Source organism: Pseudophryne corroboree, unplaced genomic scaffold, assembly GCF_028390025.1.
Source record: "Pseudophryne corroboree isolate aPseCor3 unplaced genomic scaffold, aPseCor3.hap2 scaffold_1945, whole genome shotgun sequence".
Taxonomy (NCBI): domain Eukaryota; kingdom Metazoa; phylum Chordata; class Amphibia; order Anura; family Myobatrachidae; genus Pseudophryne; species Pseudophryne corroboree.
Genome location: NW_026968585.1, coordinates 18,922 through 36,851, shown reverse-complemented (window position 1 = coordinate 36,851; position 17,930 = coordinate 18,922). Strand labels below are relative to the sequence as shown.

At 38.2% G+C, this 17,930-nt stretch overlaps 2 non-coding genes across 2 annotated transcripts; both read right to left on the bottom strand.

The window, feature by feature from the left end:
• Positions 1 to 12,225: 12,225 nt before the first annotated feature.
• Positions 12,226 to 12,341, bottom strand: LOC135004609 (U5 spliceosomal RNA). Its single transcript, XR_010205342.1, has one exon. It is a non-coding gene; the product is annotated as a U5 spliceosomal RNA (small nuclear RNA).
• A 286-nt stretch (positions 12,342 to 12,627) lies between these two features.
• On the bottom strand, positions 12,628 to 12,744 carry LOC135004615 (U5 spliceosomal RNA). Its single transcript, XR_010205348.1, has one exon. It is a non-coding gene; the product is annotated as a U5 spliceosomal RNA (small nuclear RNA).
• Positions 12,745 to 17,930: the final 5,186 nt, after the last annotated feature.

The window sequence follows — 17,930 nt, the reverse complement described above, 5'->3', positions numbered from 1 at the left end:
GCATTCATCTAGAACGTTTCCTATAAAAACTTTAAATAGTCAATAATCTGGAGAGTTTTTGTGAGATGTTTCTTCCATCAACCAATGAAGAAACACATTGGTACTTTCCCATGATAAGTGAGTGCTTCAGGACCTCTTGCACTTACATGTGCAGCAGAGTACTGTAATGGAAGCATGCTGGGTCCATAACCCAGAGGTAGGCAGATTGAAACTATCCTCTGCTATATGCATTTTTTTTTGTTAATTAAAGTAATCCAAAACTGGGATTGATATTTTTGCTCTTTTATTTTTACTTAAAGTACAATAACTTTTACCATTTTAATTTGCTTTAATAGTATATTGACAGTATTGTTTTCTTTCAAAAATCCAATTAATTTTCTTTACCCGATTATTAAAATGGTAATTGACAAAAGCAAACTACATTGTCACCAGAAGAGCAATACAAAATGTACAAGTGATATATTAAAATCATCTTTCCAGCTTGAATTTCAATGATGCATTGGGGCAACGATTTTGTGAGAAACATCTTCACCCTTAAATAAAGATTTTCTTAATTCCTTACCTGTGTGCTAATTAGATATCACCTTGTTTTCACATTAAACAGATTTCCACATGAGAAAGCAGCAAGGATGCAGTGGCGTTAATGTTTCCTGGTGTCAACCTGTATTATTTCAGTAGACATTGAAATGAAGATGCATCTTGCTGCCTTTCCAATGAAGCAAGTTTAATTTAGTAATAGGTGAAAAACCATCCCTACAAAGGTGTTAATCAGAGACTTGGCTTTGTGGACACTTTTCAGAGAACAAATTTGTTAGCATAAAAATAAAGCCAGAAAATGAAGAGCTGTTTAATCACTCAATTGGATTTTTTTACCAGCATATTTCTTTTTCTCTGCAACCCACTGCTAAATTGTGCTTCCTAGCTGTTTTTATAAAATCACTGAATCAAATCTAACTCTGATTACATCAGAGAAGGCCAGGTACCCTACACCATAACAGGGGGTTTGAAATTTTGACTTGTCTACTTAAAGATCACCAAAATCTGATAACAAGGTCAATTAAGTCCCTGGGTGGGATTGAACCACCAACCTTTTGGTTAATAGCCTTACACACTAACTGATTGCGCCACAGCGACACTTTGCAGAAGTACTTACTGACAAAGGCTAATAAGCATTCATCTAGAACGATTCCTAGAAACATTTTAAAAAGTCAATAATGTGGAGAGTTTTTGTAAGATGTTTCTTCCATCAACCAATGAAGAAACACATTGGTACTTTCCCATGATGAGTGAGTGCTTCAGGATCTCTTGCACTTACATGTGCAGCAGAGTACTGTAATGGAAGCATGCTGGGTCCATAACCCAGAGGTAGGCAGATTGAAACTATCCTCTGCTATATGCATTTTTTTTTGTTAATTAAAGTAATCCAAAACTGGGATTGATATTTTTGCTCTTTTATTTTTACTTAAAGTACAATAACTTTTACCATTTTAATTTGTTTTAATAGTATATTGACAGTATTGTTTTCTTTCAAAAATCCAATTAATTTTCTTTACCCGATTATTAAAATGGTAATTGACAAAAACAAACTACATTGTCACCAGAAGAGCAATACAAAATGTACAAGTGATATATTAAAATCATCTTTCCAGCTTGAATTTCAATGATGCATTGGGGCAACGATTTTGTGAGAAACATCTTCACCCTTAAATAAAGATTTTCTTAATTCCTTACCTGTGTGCTAATTAGATATCACCTTGTTTTCACATTAAACAGACTATTACATGCGAAAGCAGCAAGGATGCAGTGGCGTTAATGTTTCCTGGTGTCAACCTGTATTATTACAGTAGACATTGAAATGAAGATGCATCTTGCTGCCTTTCCAATGAAGCAAGTTTAATATAGTAATAGGTGAAAAACCATCCCTACAAAGGTGTTAATCAGAGACTTGGCTTTGTGGACACTTTTCAGAGAACAAATTTGTTAGCATAAAAATAAAGCCAGAAAATGAAGAGCTGTTTAATCACTCAATTGGATTTTGTTGCCAGCATATTTCTTTTTCTCTGCAACCCACTGCTAAATTGTGCTTCCTAGCTGTTTTTATAAAATCACTTAATCAAATCTAACTCTGATTACATCAGAGAAGGCCAGGTACCCTACACCATAACAGGGGGTTTGAAATGTTGACTTGTCTACTTAAAGATCACCAAAATCTGATAACAAGGTCCATTAAGTCCCTGGGTGGGATTGAACCACCAACCTTTTGGTTAATAGCCTTACACACTAACTGATTGCGCCACAGCGACACTTTGCAAAAGTCCTTACTGACAAAGGCTAATAAGCATTCATCTAGAACGATTCCTAGAAACATTTTAAAAAGTCAATAATGTGGAGAGTTTTTGTAAGATGTTTCTTCCATCAACCAATGAAGAAACACACTGGTACTTTCCCATGATGAGTGAGTGCTTCGGGATCTCTGGCACTTACATGTGCAGCAGAGTACTGTAATGGAAGCATGCTGGGTCCATAACCCAGAGGTAGGCAGATTGAAACTATCCTCTGCTATATGCATTTTTTTTTGTTCATTAAAGTAATCCAAAACTGGGATTGATATTTTTGCTCTTTTATTTTTACTTAAAGTACAATAACTTTTACCATTTTAATTTGTTTTAATAGTATATTGACAGTATTGTTTTCTTTCAAAAATCCAATTAATTTTCTTTACCCGATTATTAAAATGGTAATTGACAAAAGCAAACTACATTGTCACCAGAAGAGCAATACAAAATGTACAAGTGATATATTAAAATCATCTTTCCAGCTTGAATTTCAATGATGCATTGGGGCAACGATTTTGTGAGAAACATCTTCACCCTTAAATAAAGATTTTCTTAATTCCTTACCTGTGTGCTAATTAGATATCACCTTGTTTTCACATTAAACAGACTTCTACATGAGAAAGCAGCAAGGATGCAGTGGCGTTAATGTTTCCTGGTGTCAACCTGTATTATTTCAGTAGATATTGAAATGAGGATGCATCTTGCTGCCTTTCCAATGAAGCAAGTTTAATTTAGTAATAGGTGAAAAACCATCCCTACAAAGATGTTAATCAGATACTTGGCTTTGTGGACACTTTTCAGAGAACAAATTTGTTAGCATAAAAATAAAGCCAGAAAATGAAGAGCTGTTTAATCACTCAATTGGATTTTTTTGCCAGCATATTTCTTTTTCTCTGCAACCCACTGCTAAATTGTGCTTCCTAGCTGTTTTTATAAAATCACTGAATCAAATCTAACTCTGATTACATCAGAGAAGGCCAGGTACCCTACACCATAACAGGGGTTTTCGAAATTTTGACTTGTCTACTTAAAGATCAACAAAATCTGATAACAAGGTCAATTACGTCCCTGGGTGGGATTGAACCACCAACCTTTTGGTTAATAGCCGTACACACTAACTGATTGCGCCACAGCGACACTTTGCAAAAGAACATACTGACAAAGGCTAATAAGCATTCATCTAGAACGTTTCCTATAAAAACTTTAAATAGTCAATAATCTGGAGAGTTTTTGTAAGATGTTTCTTCCATCAACCAATGAAGAAACACATTGGTACTTTCCCATGATAAGTGAGTGCTTCAGGACCTCTTGCACTTACATGTGCAGCAGAGTACTGTAATGGAAGCATGCTGGGTCCATAACCCAGAGGTAGGCAGATTGAAACTATCCTCTGCTATATGCATTTTTTTTTTGTTAATTAAAGTAATCCAAAACTGGGATTGATATTTTTGCTCTTTTATTTTTACTTAAAGTACAATAACTTTTACCATTTTAATTTGCTTTAATAGTATATTGACAGTATTGTTTTCTTTCAAAAATCCAATTAATTTTCTTTACCCGATTATTAAAATGGTAATTGACAAAAACAAACTACATTGTCACCAGAAGAGCAATACAAAATGTACAAGTGATATATTAAAATCACCTTTCCAGCTTGAATTTCAATGATGCATTGGGGCAACGATTTTGTGAGAAACATCTTCACCCTTAAATAAAGATTTTCTTAATTCCTTACCTGTGTGCTAATTAGATATCACCTTGTTTTCACATTAAACAAACTTCCACATGAGAAAGCAGCAAGGATGCAGTGGCGTTAATGTTTCCTGGTGTCAACCTGTATTATTTCTGTAGATATTGAAATGAGGATGCATCTTGCTGCCTTTCCAATGAAGCAAGTTTAATTTAGTAATAGGTGAAAAACCATCCCTACAAAGGTGTTAATCAGAGACTTGGCTTTGTGGACACTTTTCAGAGAACAAATTTGTTAGCGTAAAAATAAAGCCAGAAAATGAAGAGCTGTTTAATCACTCAATTGGATTTTTTTGCCAGCATATTTCTTTTTCTCTGCAACCCACTGCTAAATTGTGCTTCCTAGCTGTTTTTATAAAATCACTGAATCAAATCTAACTCTGATTACATCAGAGAAGGCCAGGTACCCTACACCATAAGAGGGGGTTTGAAATTTTGACTTGTCTACATAAAGATCACCAAAATCTGATAACAAGGTCAATTACGTCCCTCGGTGGGATTGAACCACCAACCTTTTGGTTAATAGCCTTACACACTAACTGATTGCGCCACAGCGACACTTTGCAAAAGCATATACTGAAAAACGCTAATAAGCATTCATCTAGAACGTTTCCTAGAAACATTTTAAAAAGTCAATAAAGTGGAGAGTTTTTGTAAGATGTTTCTTCCATCAACCAATGAAGAAACACATTGGTACTTTCCCATGATGAGTGAGTGCTTCAGGATCTCTTGCACTTACATGTGCAGCAGAGTACTGTAATGGAAGCATGCTGGGTCCATAACCCAGAGGTAGGCAGATTGAAACTATCCTCTGCTATATGCATTTTTTTTGTTAATTAAAGTAATCCAAAACTGGGATTGACATTTTTGCTCTTTTATTTTTACTTAAAGTACAATAACTTTTACCATTTTAATTTGTTTTACTAGTATATTGACAGTATTGTTTTCTTTCAAAAATCCACTTAATTTTCTTTACCCGATTATTAAAATGGTAATTGACAAAAACAAACTACATTGTCACCAGAAGAGCAATACAAAATGTACAAGTGATATATTAAAATCATCTTTCCAGCTTGAATTTCAATGATGCATTGGGGCAACGATTTTGTGAGAAACATCTTCACCCTTAAATAAAGATTTTCTTAATTCCTTACCTGTGTGCTAATTAGATATCACCTTGTTTTCACATTAAACAGACTTCCACATGACAAAGCAGCAAGGATGCAGTGGCGTTAATGTTTCCTGGTGTCAACCTGTATTATTTCAGTAGATATTGAAATGAGGATGCATCTTGCTGCCTTTCCAATGAAGCGAGTTTAATTTAGTAATAGGTGAAAAACCATCCAAGAGCTGTTTAATCACTCAATTGGATTTTTTTGCCAGCATATTTCTTTTTCTCTGCAACCCACTGCTAAATTGTGCTTCCTAGCTGTTTTTTTATAAAATCACTGATTCAAATCTAACTCTGATTACATCAGAGTAGGCCAGGTACCCTACACCATAAGAAGGGGGTTTGAAATTTTGACTTGTCTACTTAAAGATCACCAAAATCTGATAACAAGGTCAATTACATCCCCTGGTGGGATTGAACCACCAACCCTTTGATTAATAACCAAACACACTAACCGATTGCGCCACAGAGACACTTTGCAAACGTACATACTGACAAAGGCTAATAAGCATTCATCTAGAACGTTTCCTAGAAAAACTTTAAAAAGTCAATAATCTGGAGAGTTTTTGTAAGATGTTTCTTCCATCAACCAACGAAGAAACACATTGGTACTTTCCCATGATGAGTGAGTGCTTCAGGATCTCTTGCACTTACATGTGCAGCAGAGTACTGCAATGGAAACATGCTGGGCCCATAACCCAGAGGTAGGCAGATTGAAACTATCCTCTGCTATATGCATTTTTTTTTGTTAATTAAAGTAATCCAAAACTGGGATTGATATTTTTGCTCTTTTATTTTTACTTAAAGTACAATAACTTTTACCATTTTAATTTGTTTTAATAGTATATTGACAGTATTGTTTTCTTTCAAAAATCCACTTAATTTTCTTTACCCTATTATTAAAATGGTAATTGACAAAAACAAACACATTGTCACCAGAAGAGCAATACAAAATGTACAAGTGATATATTAAAATCATCTTTCCAGCTTGAATTTCAATGATGCATTGGGGCAACGATTTTGTGAGAAACACCTTCACCCTTAAATAAAGATTTTTTTAATTCCTTACCTGTGTGCTAATTAGATATCACCTTGTTTTCACATTAAACAGACTTCCACATGCGAAAGCAGCAAGGATGCAGTGGCGTTAATGTTTCCTGGTGTCAACCTGTATTATTTCAGTAGACATTGAAATGAGGATGCATCTTGCTGCCTTTCCAATGAAGCAAGTTTAATTTAGTAATAGGTGAAAAACCATCCCTACAAAGGTGTCAATCAGAGACTTGGCTTTGTGGACACTTTTCAGAGAACAAATTTGTTAGCATAAAAATAAAGCCAGAAAATGAAGAGCTGTTTAATCACTCAATTGGATTTTTTTGCCAGCATATTTCTTTTTCTCTGCAACCCACTGCTAAATTGTGCTTCCTAGCTGTTTTTATAAAATCACTGAATCAAATCTAACTCTGATTACATCAGAGAAGGCCAGGTACCCTACACCATAACAGGGGGTTTGAAATTTTGACTTGTCTACTTAAAGATCACCGAAATCTGATAACAAGGTCAATTACGTCCCTGGGTGGGATTGAACAACCAACCTTTTGGTTAATAACCATACACACTAACTGATTGCGCCACAGCGACACTTTGCAGAAGTACATACTGACAAAGGCTAATAAGCATTCATCTAGAACGTCTCCTAGAAACATTTTAAAAAGTCAATAATGTGGAGAGTTTTTGTAAGATGTTTCTTCCATCAACCAATGAAGAAACACATTGGTACTTTCCCATGATAAGTGAGTGCTTCAGGACCTCTTGCACTTACATGTGCAGCAGAGTACTGTAATGGAAGCATGCTGGGTCCATAACCCAGAGGTAGGCAGATTGAAACTATCCTCTGCTATATGCATTTTTTTTTGTTAATTAAAGTAATCCAAAACTGGGATTGATATTTTTGCTCTTTTATTTTTACTTAAAGTACAATAACTTTTACCATTTTAATTTGTTTTAATAGTATATTGACAGTATTGTTTTCTTTCAAAAATCCAATTAATTTTCTTTACCCGATTATTAAAATGGTAATTGACAAAAACAAACTACATTGTCACCAGAAGAGCAATGCAAAATGTACAAGTGATATATTAAAATCATCTTTCCAGCTTGAATTTCAATGATGCATTGGGGCAACGATTTTGTGAGAAACATCTTCACCCTTAAATAAAGATTTTCTTAATTCCTTACCTGTGTGCTAATTAGATATCACCTTGTTTTCACATTAAACAGACTATTACATGCGAAAGCAGCAAGGATGCAGTGGCGTTAATGTTTCCTGGTGTCAACCTGTATTATTTCAGTAGACATTGAAATGAAGATGCATCTTGCTGCCTTTCCAATGAAGCAAGTTTAATTTAGTAATAGGTGAAAAACCATCCCTACAAAGGTGTTAATCAGAGACTTGGCTTTGTGGACACTTTTCAGAGAACAAATTTGTTAGCATAAAAATAAAGCCAGAAAATGAAGAGCTGTTTAATCACTCAATTGGATTTTTTGCCAGCATATTTCTTTTTCTCTGCAACCCACTGCTAAATTGTGCTTCCTAGCTGTTTTTATAAAATCACTGAATCAAATCTAACTCTGATTACATCAGAGAAGGCCTGGTACCCTACACCATAACAGGGGGTTTGAAATTTTGACTTGTCTACTTAAAGATCAACAAAATCTGATAACAAGGTCAATTACGTCCCTGGGTGGGATTGAACCACCAACCTTTTGGTTAATAGCCTTACACACTAACTGATTGCGCCACAGCGACACTTTGCAGAAGTGCTTACTGACAAAGGCTAATAAGCATTCATCTAGAACGATTCCTAGAAACATTTTAAAAAGTCAATAATGTGGAGAGTTTTTGTAAGATGTTTCTTCCATCAACCAATGAAGAAACACATTGGTACTTTCCCATGATGAGTGAGTGCTTCAGGATCTCTTGCACTTACATGTGCAGCAGAGTACTGTAATGGAAGCATGCTGGGTCCATAACCCAGAGGTAGGCAGATTGAAACTATCCTCTGCTATATGCATTTTTTTTTGTTAATTAAAGTAATCCAAAACTGGGATTGATATTTTTGCTCTTTTATTTTTACTTAAAGTACAATAACTTTTACCATTTTAATTTGTTTTAATAGTATATTGACAGTATTGTTTTCTTTCAAAAATCCAATTATTTTCTTTACCCGATTATTAAAATGGTAATTGACAAAAACAAACTACATTGTCACCAGAAGAGCAATACAAAATGTACAAGTGATATATTAAAATCATCTTTCCAGCTTGAATTTCAATGATGCATTGGGGCAACGATTTTGTGAGAAACATCTTCACCCTTAAATAAAGATTTTCTTAATTCCTTACCTGTGTGCTAATTAGATATCACCTTGTTTTCACATTAAACAGACTATTACATGCGAAAGCAGCAAGGATGCAGTGGCGTTAATGTTTCCTGGTGTCAACCTGTATTATTTCAGTAGACATTGAAATGAAGATGCATCTTGCTGCCTTTCCAATGAAGCAAGTTTAATTTAGTAATAGGTGAAAAACCATCCCTACAAAGGTGTTAATCAGAGACTTGGCTTTGTGGACACTTTTCAGAGAACAAATTTGTTAGCATAAAAATAAAGCCAGAAAATGAAGAGCTGTTTAATCACTCAATTGGATTTTTTTACCAGCATATTTCTTTTTCTCTGCAACCCACTGCTAAATTGTGCTTCCTAGCTGTTTTTATAAAATCACTGAATCAAATCTAACTCTGATTACATCAGAGAAGGCCAGGTACCCTACACCATAACAGTGGGTTTGAAATTTTGACTTGTCTACTTAAAGATCACCAAAATCTGATAACAAGGTCAATTAAGTCCCTGTGTGGGATTGAACCACCAACCTTTTGGTTAATAGCCTTACACACTAACTGATTGCGCCACAGCGACACTTTGCAAAAGTACTTACTGACAAAGGCTAATAAGCATTCATCTAGAACGATTCCTAGAAACATTTTAAAAAGTCAATAATGTGGAGAGTTTTTGTAAGATGTTTCTTCCATCAACCAATGAAGAAACACACTGGTACTTTCCCATGATGAGTGAGTGCTTCGGGATCTCTGGCACTTACATGTGCAGCAGAGTACTGTAATGGAAGCATGCTGGGTCCATAACCCAGAGGTAGGCAGATTGAAACTATCCTCTGCTATATGCATTTCTAGTAGAATGGGTCTTCACCTATTTCAGTAACGGCAATCCTGCCGTGGAATGAGCATGCTGAATCTTACCACAGATCCAGCGCATAATGGTCTACATGGAAGCAGGACACCCAATCCTGTTGGGAGCATACAGGACAAACAGAGCCTCTGTTTTCCTAATCTGAACCGTTCTGGTGACATAAATTTTCAAAGTTCTGACCACAGCCAGAGACTTTGACTCAACGAAGGTGTCAGTGGCCAAAGGCACCATGTGGAAAGATGAACCACCTTCGGCAGAAATTGTTGACGTGTCCTCAATTCTGCTCTATCTTCATGAAAGATCAAATAAAGGCTCTTGTGATACTGCATGGTTTGTACTGTTTTCCATGTGCTCCCAGATCTTTCAAGCAAGTAGCATGGTCAAGAAAGTTCTGTTTGAAAAGTAACAACATTTACTGTCATTGTTATAGAATTTGGGAGAAAAAACAAGAAGAAATCTGCACTGTTGACGCACTGGACAGAATGAATGAATCATAAAATATAACCTTTATTAAGTATGTATTAAAATTGGATAAATATTAATATTATTATCCCAAACTGCAGTGAAACATAAAGGTTAAAATCACAGAACTAACATACATGTGCATAAGAAGAATAAAGAGATGTGAAAAAAAGGTTTAAAAAGCGTGTCCATGTGTGATTATTTTTGAAGGCACAACCCTGGCGGGGTTGTTTATATAGATATATATGTTGCTAATAATCACTTTCTAGCGTAATGTTATTAAATAGCTGTTAGTATCTATGTCGTCAGGTACCACTGGGTCGTATCCTATATACTCCCTTCACTCAATAGGGGTTACCTCCCGGGAAGCCATCCCCATTGGCGAATTTGTGGGGGTGATTGAGTATAACCGGTAAGCTAACCTCCAATTTGTGGGGTGCTTAGGTAGATGGGGATCACTTATTTCTCTGTGTCCCCTAAGACTATATTCCTAAATTCAATACCATAGGGGGATAGCTTTCTATATCGGATAAGGAATCACTTGATAGGGAAATCTCTATGCATCATGGAAAGATCATATTTATTAATATCCAAACTAAAAAAATGATGAATACCTTTAATTTAGCTGTTTAGATATAGTTAATTGGCGAGATATACCAACAGGTGCGGTTGCCTTAAGGAATATGGCAATTCCAATATAAATAGCAGCCCTCCTTCATATAATCAGCCAGATCTTATTAAATCTGGTCCAGATATAGCCGTTCAGATATACTTAATTGACAACATATATCAATCGGTGGGGTTGCCTTAAGGAATATAGCAATTCCAATTCTCATATAAATAGCAACCTTCCTTCATATATTCAGCCAGATCTTATTTAATCTGATCTAGGCGTAGGCAATAATGCTTTCCTTAGAGGTATAGCCACCTCAATTCTTATTAGGAAGCAAAGTGTCTGTCATAATGGTTTATCCAATTCATCTAAGAAATAATATATTCCATGTGTCAGAGATTCATTACTCTCTATTTACACTGTTAAAGAGTTAATTCTTATTATGTTACAGTGTAATGAAATTATCATATAGGGAGATGTGGCAATTCCATGTGCTATATATATAATAACCCTTAGTGGTCCAGATTCCACAATGAGGAATTTTCTTATAAACCGCTGAAACACACAGCTGTTTGACTGACTTCCAAATATATCTATCTCACTTTGTAACAGTCTTATGATAGAGAAACTGTTACATATTCGGTCACTTAGTTATCTAAAGGTAAACAGACTCAGTGTGAGGGTAATATAATATATCAAATGCGCTGTCAATAATCGTGGTAACTGGTGTAATAATGTGGTATATTGAGTATGCTAGTAAGGCATATAACTGCTCTCCAGCCTTTAAGTGTTACCAATCAATTTGTTACACTGTAAAGGATTTATGGTGTCCTGTTAGGACATGCAGCTGCTAGGCTGACTCAAAGATTTATCCATTTGTAACAATTATGTAACAGTTATATACATGTTACTGGTATTACATAGAAATAGTATGACACAGGCCAGCAGTCCCATGTGTCTAGATTCCACAATAGGAGATTTTCTTTGTCTTATAAACTGCTGGAACACACAGCTGCTAGACTGACTTCAAATATATATATTACTTTGTAACAGTCTTATAGTAAAGAGACTGTTACACACTGTCATTTAGTTATCTCAAGGTTAGCAGATTCTGTGTGAGGATAGTGTTCTGTTAGAACATGCAGCTGCTAGGCTGACTCATAGAAAATGTATCCATTTGTAACAAATGACACATACAGCATTAAATTAATATCTATAGCAGCCCATGTGACATCTCTACTCTTATCATAATTGTCTGGTTATTGCCAATCTGGACAGCAGGAGTGATATATATTCACTAGTCCCAATATCCCATCATATAAATATACCCACACTGATATACTTTCTTATCAAGAGTTATTAGTAGCTATCTGTATGCACTTTAGACATTGTAATTGCTAAGTGACATCATATCTAGTGTATTCCTTTCTTATAGCTCAGCTTCTATTCCCTATTAGTGGAGACTAACAGCTAACATCATAATCATATATTTTTGTTTTATAACATTTCACATGAGTCAAATACACGAGGACACGCCGTGCCCTACACGCGTGTTTCACTGCATCTATGGCAACTTACATTAAAGCTAACAAGAAAGCACACTCGTTCTGTCTTTAAACAGATAAAAGAAACCCCAATAATATGGGGCATGCAAAAATTTAGATAAAACTCAGTTTTGCTCCTCTCCACGGAAATCTTTAGTAAAAGGCGAAAGATTTGTTCGTTCTGAAGAGAAACCAGAGCATGACCAAGATTCCACCTGTCGCCTGAGTGCCATGCCAGCAGTCCTCATTCAGCTCAAAGTGAGCACCCAATATGAAAGAAAGAAAGCAGATTTCTCACCAGGCTTCCCCTTGCTATAAGCATGGTTTGTACTCTTTTCCATGTGCTCCCAGATCTTTCAAGCAATTAGTATGGTCAAGAAAGTTCTGCTTGAAAAGAAACAGACATTTACTGTCATTGTTATACAAATAAACTTACATTAAAGCCAACAAGAAAGCTCACTCGTTCTGTCTTTAAACTGATAAAAGAAACCCCAATAATATGGGGCATGCAAAAATTGAGATAAAACTCAGTTTTGCTCCTCTCCACGGATAATCTTTAATAAAAGGCGAAAGATTTGTTCATTCTGAAGAGAAACCAGAGCATGACCAAGATTCCACCTGTCGCGTAATAGAGCGCTTGCTACAACAGGGTATTCTGGTAAGAACGTCCAGCACTGCCAATAGTCCCATCTTCCCTGTGAAAAAGAGTGGGGGGAGGGGTTACCGGCTAGTGCAGGATCTAAGGGGGATCAACAAAATAGTTGAGAGTCAGTTCCCCGTAGTGCCAAATCCAGCTGTCATCCTTATGCAAATCCCTCCCACTGCGAAATTTTTCACTGTTATTGACCTCTGCTCCGCTTTCTTTTCGGTACCTCTGCACCCTGACAGCCAATATTTGTTTGCATTCACATACAGAGGAGTCCAATACACATGGACTCGATTACCACAAGGTTTCATAGACAGTCCAAGTATATTTTCCCAGGCTTTGCATGATTGTTTTTACAGTCTTTCCAACCAGAGAGTGGATCAGTATTAATACAGTACGTGGATGATCTACTACTGTGTTCTGATTCATTGGAAGCATCCCTGAAGGATACGAAACAGCTCCTGTTTCATCTTTCAGACACAGGACACAAGGTTTCCAAAGACAAGTTGCAATTATGCCAAACTAAGGTAAAATATTTGGGACACTGTCTAACACAAGGACTGAGACACCTGACCACTGATAGAATTCAAGCAATTAGAGACATGACTCTGCCAAAAACCCAGCAACAGATCAGAACATTTTTAGGAATGTGTGGGTATTGCCGTAACTGGATCCCAGGGTTTTCCATTCTAGCGTTACCTCTGCAGGAGATGGTCTCCTCAAACAAACCTGATCGGATTTCGCATACAGACGAGTCCGAGATGGCATTTGAGAGACTTAAACAGTGCCTAACGCAGGCACCAGCATTAGGTATGCCAGACTATGGGAAACCCTTTGAGCTGTACGGAACAGAAAGTGCTGGTTGCGCGGCAGGCGTCTTAACCCAAAAGCACGGTGATGCCAGCAGGCCAGTAGCATACTACAGCGCTCAGCTAGACACGGTAGCGCGATCCCTCCCCACATGCTTGCGAAGCGTCGCTGCGATAGCATTGCTAGTAACGAAAAGCGAAGATGTAGTGCTAGGTCACAACCTCACAATTCATACACCACATGCAGTGTCAGCCTTGCTAAATTCTGCCCAAACCAGGCACGTCTCATCAGCGCGGTTTACAAGATGGGAATTGGCACTAATGGCCCCCGTAAACATCACCATAAGGAGATGCAGTGCATTAAATCCTGCAACATATCTCCCAGGTGTGCCTGGACAGGCACAAAGGGTGGAGGATGAGAGTGGTGGGGAAGGAGAATTTAACACACAGGAGGACACACATGATTGTATGGAATATTTGACCCAAAATTTTACCGCAAGGCCTGACATCAGTGACAACCCGCTGGAAAATGTAGATCTAACTTTCTACACGGACGGTAGTTGTCACAGACAGTCAGACTCGGGAGACTTGTGTACTGGATACGCAGTCGTAGATGACCAAGGCACCATAGAAGCGGAACCGCTAGGCCCACCTCACTCAGCCCAGGTTGCTGAACTGGTCGCCCTAACCAGAGCATGTGAATTGGCTAAGGGCAAATCAGCCAATATCTACACCGACTCTAGATACGCATTCGGGGTAGTCCATGATTTCGGAGCCCTATGGCGCCTCAGAAATTTCATGACGGCAGCTGGTACACCGGTAGCGCATGCAGCTCACATCAAAAGGCTTCTAACAGTGATACAGGAACCCGACAGAGTGGCTGTTATCAAGTGTAAAGCACACACATATAGCTAGGACCCAGTATCACTTGGTAACAGCCGAGCAGACGAAGCAGCTAAGTTAGCAGCTGGTACCCCCAGACAGACAGACACCACACAACTGATGGTATTTAATACCATCAACACACAGAAGTTGTGTGAAATGCAAAATTTGTGTTCCACACAGGAAAAGGCAGTCTGGAAGGCGAAGGGATATGGCCAGGAGTCCTCAGGACTCTGGACGGATGGACAAGGTAAACCGGTGGCCCCCAGAGCATATCTTCCATGTTTAGCTGAGGCAGCTCACGGGCTGACTCATCTGGGCAAGGAAGGAATGTGCAAGTTGGTAAGAGCATATTGGTGCGCCCCAGGATTTTCATCTCATGCAAGTAAGAGAGCAATGTCATGCCTTACCTGTTTGAGAAAGAATATCGGAAAGGCAATACCAACAGAACCATCTCATATCCCACCTGCAGGCGGTCCTTTCCAGGCAATACAGATTGACTTCATTCAATTACCCCCTTGTCGAAATTTGAAATATGTACTTGTTTGTATAGATGTGTTCTCAAATTGGGTTGAAGCATTCCCGGCTGCCACAAATACCGCTATGTTTACTGCTAAGAAAATTGTGCAGGAATTTGTATGTAGATATGGTATCCCTAGAATTATCAAAAGTGATAGGGGTACCCATTTTACAGGTGATGTCTTTCAAAGAATGTGTAAGTTGATGGGAATTGATAGCAAGCTGCACACTCCATACCGTCCACAGGCGAGTGCGAAGGTGGAAAGAGTGAATAGCACTATTAAAAATAATTTGAGCAAAGTTATGGCAGAAACAGGATTGACATGGCCAGAAGCTTTACCCATTGTACTGTACAGCATCAGAACCACTCCCAGGTCCCCTCTTAATCTGTCCCCTTTTGAAATCTTGTTTGGTCGACAACCGCATGTTATGATTAACCCTCAGGATGATTTGAAGTGTAACAATGAAGTGACTGTAAAGTACCTGGTTAATATGAGTAAACAGCTAAGGAATCAAAATAATAATTTGAAGTTGGTGATTCCTGATTTACCAGAAAGTAATTGTCATGACATTGAACCTGGGGAGTATGTAATGATACAAAATTTTCTACGCTCAGGTTGCCTTATTGACAGATGGGAAGGACCATACCAAGTCTTATTGACTAGCACTACAGCATTGAAAGTTGCCGAGAGAGAGACTTGGGTTCATTCGTCCCACTGTAAGAAGGTTGCTGATCCAGAGAGGTCCCGTGATAAGGAACAGACGGTAGAGGACGTTGTATCACTGGAGTGTCTGTTCCAGGAGGACTGAGGCGGCACCTGAGCATTGAAAATCACAAGATCAAAAGCAGTTGTCGATTCCCTGTTCCCTTTTATTGTTTTTCTCCAACTTCCCATCCCCTCTCCCTCAAATTATTTTCCCCCCCTTCTCATTCTTCTTCGTTTCCTCCTATAAGATGGACTTGCCCCAAGAGACTGTGATCCGGATTTTCCTGTTGACCATGATGTTGACCAGAGCAGTCTGTTCCGGCGAGAGTACCATGGAGGTCGAGAGAGGTTCTGGAATGGGTTCTGATGACAGAGATGGAGGCGTAGTTTTCCGAGAACAACATAATCAACAAGCAAAGGCGAGTATCAGAAAACGATCCGATAGCATTGACAATAGAAGGAATTGTGAAGGATTGTTAGCTGAAGAAAACTGTATCTGTAGGCTCTGTGACAACGTAGTCGAGGATGGGTGCATTAAGAAATGCCAATCCAGTTTTAATATCCACATGGACCGGCATCCCTTGAGTGACTATCACTCCTTAGTGGGTAGCGTGTTAAATCAAACAGATTGTTGGGTATGCTCTCAAGTACCTCAAGGTCATAGCAAATCAGGACTAGTACCATTTCCTTTAACGATAGGGGAGGTACTTGAGCTAAGTGGTGGGAGACCGGTGGACAGGAGGTTTAATATCTCCAGTCCTCCTAGTTTGAAGCTCCACCAATATCATGTGGATAGATCCCTCATATGTTTTAACATTTCCAATCCCCGAAAGCCGGGAAATTGGGAAGTGTCATGGAGTAACCAAACCATGACCTTTTCATATAGAGCAGATAGAATGCCGACAGATACAGAGCTTATACGCCACATAGCCAGTAGAGGAAAATCTTTCCGGTATAGGTATACCCTAGGAAGTAGGATTACGAGAGTTGGAGAGGTATCACCAGGATACTGTGCACATATCGTACAAGCTGATACGTGTACTAGACAGATGGGAGAATTAGGGTTAGGAGATTTCACATGGAAAATGTGTAATATGGTTATGTCCTACTCCGTCCCATATGTTCTCCCCGATGATGCATATTTCATATGCGGGAGGAAGGCGTATAAGTGGCTTGCCCCAAACTCTGAAGGATTGTGTTATATTGGAAAAGTATTGCCTGAGGTAATGACTGTATCACATGCCAAAATGAAAGACATACACCGTGTTGCCCAAACTCCTTATACTCACACCCATTACGAGCACGTAGTTAAACGGCACCTGATAGAAAGAACAGAGCACCCGGCCTCTGACATGATCCATGAATCCACCGGGATTCAGTTTCTACTTGCGTTAGACCTCACTCGCACCGCCAGAGGAGTGTTGAATTATAAATACATATCTGCGCTCGCAAATTTGTTAGACAATATCACAGAAATGTATGATGACACGTTTAGGTATACTGGAAGAGAACTTCAAGCTTATAAAACAGAACTAGTTCAGCATAGAATGATTCTCAATTATCTCACAGCAGTAACAGGTGGATATTGTGTCACACTGGCAACGCAGTACGGCGTGAAATGCTGCACATATATAACGAATAGTACCGAGGACCCGGTCGAGGTCATAGACCAAAAGATGGACGATATTCTCCAATTGAAGTGGGAATTTCGCAGGAGACACAATCTCACCCTTGCTGCTGTGAGTAATGAGCTGACTAGTTGGGTGTCATGGTTGAACCCGCGAAATTGGTTCTCCGGTTTAGGAGAATGGGCTCAAGGAGTTATAATGGATGTAGGGAAGTTTCTCCTATGTATCTTAGGTGTTATCATAACGATTGGCTTGATATTTAGATGCGGTCAGGCTTTAACGAAGTGCAAACGAAGTACCAGGGTGATGAGTTTAAGGAGTGAGGAAATTGTAATGCGATTTCTACGGTCCGTTTCTTTCACCTGTTTTTCCGTTTTCCTCTGAGGTAAAAAGACCCACTTGGACGAGGAATTTGATGAGCCGATATACAGACAACAGATGGATTAAAGAAGAAGTTTTGACAACCTTATACACAGATTTTTGATGAACTATGCCATAGATCCCCAGTTTCCCTAGAAATTTTAAAATTACTCTAGCCCAACACTTTTGTAAATCTATGGACATTGACAAAGCTTTTTGCTCGCACCTTATGGGCAAAA